Here is a 9905-nt window from a genome sequence, read left to right as displayed (position 1 = left end):
TGTTGTGCAGTCTGCGATCATTAAAGTTAGGAATATGTGTAAAGCAACTTCAACATTAGGAAATATGCAGTGTATTTTATCTTTTAATATGGACTCATACATGCCTACATGAGGAAAATCTGTCTTTCCTAAATCTGTAAACTTAGTTCTCATGTAAGTGTGAAATTGTCATACTTCTTTGTAAAAGTTTGTATTTAAGTCTTTCTGGATAAACCTGCACTAATTTCTTGAAGGCCTTCATGCATTCTTCATCGGGTATATCCACATTTTTTTAAGAAGGAAAATCTGTTTGAAAGAATTTCATACACCTTCGCCCTTCTTTTCATGCAAGATTCAAGTGTGTCAATAACGGTGTAGTTTGTGGTTATGCAAAACTGATCTCTGGCACTCAGAACTTCTGGAGTACTTCCATCATTTACTTGTTTCTTTCTAATGCTTCTGTGATGGTGAACTGCTTGATAATCAGTATTTGGCAGGTTTTGTTGTGTTGTGTTTAAAAATTTTCAAAATTTTCGCTTAAAGTACGTGAATATTCTGTTAATGACTGGTAGAGATCTGGGCATGTCTTTAAATTTACTTCTGAATCTCGGAGAGCTTGACTCATCTGATGAAAATGCTGCAATATATTATTCCACATAACCAACATAAATACATACACTAATGTTTGCATTTTGTTGGTGATTTTTTTAAGCTTCTCTTTTGGTAGCTCCTTTTCGTGTCTGGCGTTCAGCAATGTTATCTAAGGCATCTAGAATCTGAGTGTACGATTCCAGGATTGCACTCTTTGCTACAGCATGCGCTTCCCAATGTGTATTAGAAAGACATTTTAATATTCAGTTATTGCCTAAATATGTTTTAAGAACTGCCCGTCAGTGAGTAGAGGCAGCAAAAAATGTGTAAATGAACAGTAGCAAAAAAAATCAATTGCTTCTGAACAATCTGCTGCACTACGTTCTACAAGATTAAGTGAATGCACAGCCTGAAAATGGCATGTTCATCACATTCTAAAATATTCTGTTGCATGCCTTCATAACGCACCGACATATTGGCAGCATTATCATAGGACTGGCCTCTGCCCTTAGAAGAATCAATTTTGCAAACTTCACATAAATAGTAAAGTACTTGATCTGCAATTTCTTCACTGATGTGACTTTTTAAGCTAGAAAATGTGATAAATCCCTCGACAGGTTTTTCCATCTGTTGGAGATACATATCTTAAAACAATACTTAGCTGACCTGTATGAGAAAGATCAAGATTGGAATCTACAGACAAACTGAAATATCAAGCTATACTTATTTCATTGAAAATAGTTCACTGAACTTTATCACTTACTAAGATTATTAATTCTTCACACGTTGTTTTAGACATATATGATGGGTTGCCCTTTCCTGTGTTAACATATTTTGAAATGTGACTTGCTAAAAATGGATCAAACTGAGCAATAAGTAAACTAAAAATATTTCCATTTTGTGGAGACCCAAACACTTCACTTCTTTCTCAAAAAGACAGTCCATGTTCAGCAATTATAATAATAGCAACAACGCATTGCAAAACGGCTTTCTCATACTGATTCTTTATTAATTTGTGTTTTCAGTTCATGAGTTAAACCAAAACCATGTCTTTGGTTTATATATGACAACATACAATCTCTGTGAATTGAACTGTTTTTATGTTTATCAATCATATTCGACTTATGCCAATTGCTAAATCCATCCATAGCAAATCGAGAATTAAATGATTTATGACTGAATAGTTTGCAAACAAAACAATATACAGAACCAACTGATGATGAATACAGTAGCCACTCCCTCTTATAATTTACTTAGCTTCACCCCCTAGAAATATATTCTGGCCACAGAAACTAGTTTGTTTACCGTCCAGAAATTTTTGACAGTTTTTCAAATGGTCCACTGTGATGCTGACAATCACTTGGCCGTCTTCCAATCCAAAATTTACATCATTAGAAAAAAAATTATCCCACAAAGCAGGATCTGTATTTATGGGGTTATTTATGTTATTTATGGGGTCTGCAGATGTGACAACTTCAGATTCTACAATAGTTTCACTTTCTACACCATTATTATTTTTTTTTTACTCCACCAAGAAATGGATGCAGAATTCAGAACAAATTCTGTTACAGTTGTGTTGCTATTAGTAATTTCAGCACTTGTTGCTGTTGTCGTTAGGTGCCGTCGAGTCAGTTCCGACTAATAGCGACCCCAGGTACAACAGAAGGAAACACTGCCCAGTCCTATGCCATCCTCACAATCATTGTTGTGCTTGAGCTCACTGTTGCAGCCACTGTGTCAATCCATCTCGTTGAGGGTCTTTGTTTTCTTTGCTGATCCTCTACTTTACCAAGCATGATGTCCTTCTCCAGGGATTGATATCTCCTGATAACATGTCCCAAGTATGTAAGACATCTTTGCTTCTAAGGAGCATTCTGGTTGTACTTTTTCCAAGACAGATCTGTTCATTCTTTTGGCAGTCCATGGTCTATTCAATATTTTTCACCAACACCATCATTCACAGGCATCAGTTCTTCTTTGGTCTTCCTTATTCATCGTTCAGCTTTCACATGCATATGAAGCGATTGAAAACACTATGGCTTGGGTCAGGCGCACCTTAGCCGTCAAGGTGGCATCTTTGCTTTTAACACTTTAAAGAGGCCTAATTTCAGCACTAACAGTACTAATAAAACAATTGCACTCATTAAACTTGATATTCAATGGAAAAAGTCTTTTCTGATTATGTTTTAAAAAGGAAGTTAATTTTGGAATTGTCTTTAGGGACTCACAAATCCTTTTCTTTTTATCTTCTGTAAGCTTTTGTTTTTATGCTCTACTTAGTTATTGCCATTTCACTTTACCTGGATATAAAATTATGACACTTTTTAAATTTGGTTCTACCATAGCAAATAAATTTGAATAACTGAAAATAAATAAAATTTATAAAATAAAATTTATATTCAAATTTGGACATTAACATGAAAATTTATATTTGAAAATCAGTAAGTAAAAAACTTATTTGGAACATGTAATTTTGTTCTTCAAACCTGAGATAGTAAAAAGAAATAAAATTTACAAGGTAGTTGGAAATAATTTCATTTGTTTGTCATATAACGTTTGTTGGCAGGCCTTTTGCAGATCTCCATGAGTGTTTTTTTGTCCTGAAATAATACTTAAAAACTCATGCACTCACTTTCTGTCCTTTGATGCTACGTCTTCACAGTTCAGTGGACTACTGCCGATACTCAACAGAGGCGAGAGTGATCGCAAAGAATATGATATAAATACAAGGGTATGCTCAATTTGAAGATGCATTTTGGTTCGCTTTGCGCAGGACAGGACCAGATGCATCACAAGTTATGTGCTTACAGTGCCACTGGCGCGTTCTTATGTGGTTGATGAGAGAACTGAATGTGACATTATACCTGATCGATCAGAAATGAAAAGGAAAACACAATTGTTATCCTATACAAAATTTATGAAATGTACATTTTACTTCTTTGCAGAATTGTTCAACTCCCATATTCGGAGATACGGAGATACGTACATAATTGATGTAACAATAGCACCACTTCTCGAGGAGCAAGTTTGTTTCTCTTACCATAGCAATACCAATCAATTTCTTACAAGTAAGTCTGAAGGGAAATGGAAAATAAAATAAATGTATATAATTTTTATTATCTAAGTATTCATTTATTTCTTTGAGGAACCGTTCGATTTCCTTACATAGAGATACGTAAATATTCTGATAAAATATAAATGTAACGTTCCGATAAATGCCCTTTGTTGCTTTCTTGGAAGACGAATTTAGAAACACACTCATTGTTGCAAAACAGAAACACTTTGCACAATAAATAAATATTAAATTTTGCATCTTCTTAATGTGCCTAACACCTCGTTTATTAGCATATATACAGTAATATCAAACACTGTGTCCCTCGCGACAACAAAAAATGAAACTCACTTGATCCATAAATTAAAACTTTTTGTGTTAGATATTAATATTTCCAATGTTTGCTATGTTAGTATTATGTTAAATTATTACCCATGTTAGCATTATATTAAATTATGCTAGATTGCATCCACATGTATTCCAAACATATTTTAAAGTTATAAATTTTGTTTACAAAACTTAGGACATAACTCTGTACATAAATGTTACACAGTTAAAAAGTAACTTGATTGAATTCATTGCAATGGCTGATTTATTCAAGTTCCCTCACTTTTGCACATCATCTGACACTGGAATTTCCATTGATTGTTTACCAGGACTTGGCAAGATCATATCCTTGTGTTTGTATTGCAGCAAGAGCACGGCTGGTTCTCCTGGCTGGAGTCGCTGGATCAGCAGACATGGATGTACAAAATGGTTCTCTCAAAATGGATCAGAGACCTGTTATCTATTAATATAATCTGCCCTTGCCCAGTAATGGCTCATGTTGGATCCAGTTGCATATTGGGTGAATGTAGCAAGAGTTAGACTCGACAGACCACCCCACCACTTATTTATTAGAAAGAAATAGTATAGTCCCAAGAGATCCACTGTAATGGTTAAGGTTGTGCATGAACTCGGCTGGGCCATGATCCTCAGTGATTTGATAGTTGTGTAATGGTGTGATCACTTCCATGATGATATTTGATATTGTGTGATCACCTCCATGATGGGATCTACTGTGAGTAGCCAATCAATTGATAGGGAGTTTCCTTGGGCGTACGGCCTGCATTGAATATAAGTGGATATTCTGGCAAGGCTTGTGGACTTTCACACGTTCTAGATCCTGCAGCTGGCTCCTTTTCATCTAATTTCCAGTTCTTGGGACTTGAGCTAGCAGCTTACCTGTGGTCTTGCCTGCAGATCTTTGGGTTCATCAATCTTCACAGCCTGTGAACAAGAGCCTTACTCTCCGACCTGCCAATCTTCGGTTCGCCAGCCCCTGTGGCTATGTGCATCAGGAGAAGCCTGACCCACGGACTTGGGACTTTCCAGCCTCTACAACTGTGTGAGCCATTTCCTTAATATAAATCCCTTTCTCTGTATATATGTATATGCTTTACTGGTTTTGCTTCTCTAAAGAACCCAGCCTAAGACACCAACCAAGATAAGGAGTTTCAATTACATGGGAGGAGACCATAGGAGACAGATGTTAACAAAGGTGTTGAAGTGGTAGGGGCCTCATAACTTAAACAACCTTGCGCACGGGCGCCCTCATGACCCTGTGTAAACTTAATTTCTGGTCTGCACGTTCTTACACTCTTGAATTGGTATTAATTTTATTTAGTGCCCTGCCAGTTCCCTTATACTGCAGCACTCACTTTTTCTTGTGTGCTGTCTGCTTGGTATCTATCAGTCTTTATTTTGGACAACTGGTAACCTTGTTCTGTTGATGCCCTGAGCATGTGCTTACCTTGCTTACTGGGTAATCCATCCCTGGTTAAGCACGCATCTGCTAACTGAAAGGTTGGTGGTTCAAACCCAACAGCCACTCCGTCGGAGAAAGATGTGGCAGTCTGCTTCCATAAAGATTACAGCCTTGGAAGCCCTATGGGGCAGTTCTTCTCTGTCCTACAGACATTGCAATGAGTTGGAATCGACTTGATGGCAACATTCAGTTTTGGTTATCAGACATTCAAGTGAAGATGTTCATTAAACTGTTGGATATACAAGTTCAGAGTTCAGAGGAAAGTCTGGAGTTGGAAATACTAATTTGGGAGTCTTTAGCACATAGACAGGATCCCTGGGTAGGGGGGAGCAGTTTGAGTTCAACTATTAACCTAAAGGTTGGTGGTTTGAACCCACCCAGTGGTACCACAGAAGAAAGACCTGGTGATCTGCTTACATAAAAAGTACGGCCAAGAAAACCCTATGGAGCTGTTCTACTCTGTAACAGCAATGGGGAGAAAAGCACACAGACAGTATTCAGAGCCATGAGATGATGAGTTCAAACATCAAGGAAATGAGTGTAAAAGCGAGAAGAAAACTGGAGCCTTTGGCTTACTCCTTTTAAAAAGTCTATTCTAGATCGTTCTTTTCTGATTTGTGAACATAAATACATGACTAATCCTACAAACCAAAATATTTTTAACTATTTAGTTATGTATTTAATGAATTAACTGTCTTAAAAGTAAAAAAATTGGAAGAAATCAGTATCATTGCAGAAAATCCAAAATAAATGGTTATCACTTAATTTTAGGGCTTCCAAATTATATACAGTTGGAAAAATCCCAATGAATTTAGCATAGGCTACACATACATATCAGAAGATGAGTGAATTATATTCCCCCAATAGCTGTTGCTTTGAGATATTTAAACATCCTAGAATTGTGCACACATTCATATAACATTTAATATTCATACGGAACATCTGGTGAGGAGTATTATTCTTTCAATTTATTTTGTTTCCTCAGCACTATGAGAGTTCAGCATTTCCATGTCTGTAATTAAAAACAAAATAAAAACAAAACAGAAAATTACCAACCCAATTTTGTTCTACTGTTTCATTCCACACATTACCCCTGCACCTTCCCCTCCATCTCCACCATTACATTTCATTTGTTTCTAGTGATATATTAAAAAAAAAAAAAAAAAAAAAAGTTGCCAGCAAGCCAACTCCAACTCACAGTGACCCCATGACATCTCTGTAGGTTTTCAGTGGATGATTATTTGGAAGTAGATCACCAGGTCTTTCTTGAGAGGCACTTCTGGGTAGACTTGAACTTCCAACCTTTTGGTTAGCAGCTGCATGCATTAACTGTTTGCATCACGCTGGGACTCTGCTAGTGATATAGGTCACAGCTAAATTATTACTCTTACCAACTTTCCTTTAGAAAAAAGAAATTATTTGTGAGCATTTTGTTGGTGTTGCGTGCTGTCGAGTCATAGCATTTTGACTCATAGCGACCCCATGTGGCAGAGTAGAACTGCCCGATAGGGTTTTCTTGGCTGCAATCTTTTCCAGAGCAGACCACCAGGTCTTTCTCCTGCGTGTTCGAACCCCAACCTTTCAGTTAGCAGCTGAGTGCTTAACCATTGCACCACCACGGTTAGGCTAGTGTAAAAACACTGAAAAATAATCTGCCAAAAATCTCTGTATGTATGGATAAATGTGTATATGTATCTATCGAAGGACAACATGATTGGTAAAGTGGAAAGTCAGCAGAAACAAGGGAAATCCTGTGTAGATGGATTGACATGGTGGCTGCAACAACGGGCATGAAAATGAGAAAGATTAGGGGGAAGGCGCAGGACAGGGCAATGTTTCATTCTGTTATATGTAAGGTCAACATGAGTCGGAGCTGACTCAGTGATAGCTCTCAATAACTATCTATCAACCAACCGATTGCTTTTTGTGTCACAAAAAGAGTTAGCTGAAGCCTTCCTATAGGGCCAAGAAAAACATGACCTGCAATTATCTCCCTAAAGCAATCCTATAAGCACCATAACAAAACAGTTTTGCCAACCACATTGCAAACAATTATTATGCACTAAAGTTAGTTCCATGTTTTGAGCTCCTCCTTTGTCCGGGGTGGGGTGGGAACATGCTCTTTATGGTATCATCTCATTGGATCATCTGCTGACGAAGCAGATTTTTAAAGCTTACCCATAATCACCACTAATTACAGCATCAAATGTCAGGACTTGCTGTGTGAATTTGATTAATTCTAGCCATCTCTGTCGAGCGATTGAGGTTGCCCGCATCAAAGGAATGACTCTGCCTTAGAAGCAACTTCTTTATGCTTATGGCCTCTCCCTTCACTTGCCTACATTTAAAAAGTAGTAAGGAAGGTTTGCAATGACGCACTCACGAGTCTGTGAAACCTCCTTTCAGCTGGGAGTCCAATCACATCTAATCCCTTTTACATACCTACAACACTATTGCCTTTATGTGGCATAAATAATGCAATTTGCATACGTCAAGGAGGTTATTCACATGCCTCCATCTTCCATTAGATTGTGAGCAACTTATTTATTCATCTGTTGAACCTCTCTGACTCATTGTCCCCAGTGCCTTAGCACAAGTTTTTGACATGGTGTGGAGTCCAAAAAGGTTATGCAGAAGTTGGCCCTCAAAAAGGCATCCAATCCTCCCTCCGCATCTTCACGCATCAGCACCACTACAAAACAGACTGAAAAGATCAAAGACAAAGAAAAATAAGTGGATTTTTTTTTCTAAATAAAAGCATGCTTTACGTTGTTCATGAAGGGATTTGTGTTTTGAAACCTACTTACCATTGTACCTTTAAAGAAATACTGTTGAATGAAGGTTATATTTCAAGCAGTGCTTTCTTTTACGATATTTCTGAACATTTTGCTAATTGCACATGCCTATAATCCTAATTTATTGCTACACTGAATAAGGGTGGGAGTTTATGCACTAGTTACAAATAAGTCACTTCTCTGTATGGAGAACAGAAGATTGTTGTCAAAGAAACCCAACAACAACGGCACCTCCCCTGCCAAGCAGGGAAATTTTACACCAGGGGTTTCCAACGTGAAGCTTTACCTGAGCCCAGAGTGTGCGGCCCCCACCTAAGTATTAGAACCTGTACATTCTCCTAACCTAGTTCAAATGGATTAACAAATCCTAACCAATTACCTTAAAGAATCTAAGAAGTTTAATAAAAACATTTTCTCTTGGAAAACATGGGGCACTTTTGGGGCAGGGGGCAGGGTGTGAACAGTTAATAGGATGCTGGTATGCCCAGTTTCCATTGCCTCATTTATCAAGAGAGTTTGTGTTGGGACTTTTGGAAGCCAGTTTTATTGCATGATGTAATGGAGAAAGTAATAAAGATTACAAATTTTCTTTATGCTTATGTTTTTTAACCATTGCCAGTGAGTGTGTGTGTGTGTGTGTGTTTATTTTAAGCTGAAGCAAAGAAGGGAGGTTTAGTTTGTTTTAATTTAGCCAAATGGCTAGGTTCTGGAAATTCCTGAAGAACTGTATTAAAGTATTTTGGGGATTAAAAAAGTCTTAGATCCCACTTGCTGGACCTCCAGTGGTCCCCAAAGGCTGCACACATTTCCCTGAACCTTCCAGGTCCACTACAAAAGTGAGAAAATTAATGGTTTTGTATTCAGACTCAAATTTGACATGCAGATTGAGAAGATCGTACCTGAAACTCTTCTGTTTTCAATGATAAACTTGTCTGATTTCAAAGGAATAGAAGATATTAAAGAGTTACAGAGTTATTTAGTGGAAAATACATCCCAGTTTTGGAGGTTACTCACAGATTTTGTTAGTGTGAATGAGTTATGTTCTATATGACTTTTGGGTACGTATGTGATTATAAAGTCCCAGCCCTATCACGGTTTTCAAAACAAACCACTTGTACTGAAAACAAACTACACTCAAAACACCAAAAACCAAACCCATTGCCGTTGAGTGGATTCCGACTCATAGCGACCCTATACCCATGCCTCACTCATCGACATGGTTAGGTTCTAAAGATCAGGTCGTTATGTGAAAATCGGCATCGTACGAAAATGGGGGATGACTACATCAGATCACAAAAACGGAGGATGGCTGTGTCATTACATAACTACCAAATTACATCATTGCATAACTGCCAAACCAATGAGAATCACGGCCCAGCCGAGGTGACACATAACCTTAACCATCACAGCCAGCGTTACTCTCACCTCGCAACTCGGTGTTTTGTTACTGCCAGATTTACATCATTAATATATGTCACACTCATCAAGACACAACATTAGTAAACATTTAGTTGGCTGTGAAAGGGAATCAGCTATGAAAAGGGAAAATATATATTAAGGTGTAATTGTTTATATCAGCTCTGCTCCTCTCTTCTGGCCTCCTAAGGAGGAGAGAGGGTCCTGCCTTGCTAGATCAATTCTTTCAGTCTTCTGATTCGGAATCTGGAAGAAAGAGAGCCCG

General features: G+C 37.7%; 1 long non-coding RNA gene across 1 annotated transcript in view; it reads right to left on the bottom strand.

Moving 5' to 3' along the window:
• Positions 1 to 2571: 2571 nt before the first annotated feature.
• LOC111819576 (uncharacterized) overlaps positions 2572 to 9905 on the bottom strand; it is a 10340-nt gene continuing 3006 nt past the window's right edge. Inside the window, exons 2-4 of the long non-coding RNA XR_002823168.1 lie at positions 3557 to 3644; positions 3203 to 3434; positions 2572 to 2870 (exon numbers count right to left, since the gene is read on the bottom strand). This is a non-coding gene — a long non-coding RNA (uncharacterized LOC111819576). The remainder of the gene's footprint in view (positions 2871 to 3202; positions 3435 to 3556; positions 3645 to 9905) is intronic.

The sequence above is a fragment of the Trichechus manatus genome, unplaced genomic scaffold (assembly GCF_000243295.1).
Source record: "Trichechus manatus latirostris isolate Lorelei unplaced genomic scaffold, TriManLat1.0 scaffold00012, whole genome shotgun sequence".
Lineage (NCBI taxonomy): Eukaryota > Metazoa > Chordata > Mammalia > Sirenia > Trichechidae > Trichechus > Trichechus manatus.
Note: the sequence above shows the minus strand (reverse complement) of the source record. Positions and strands in the feature narration are given on the sequence as shown.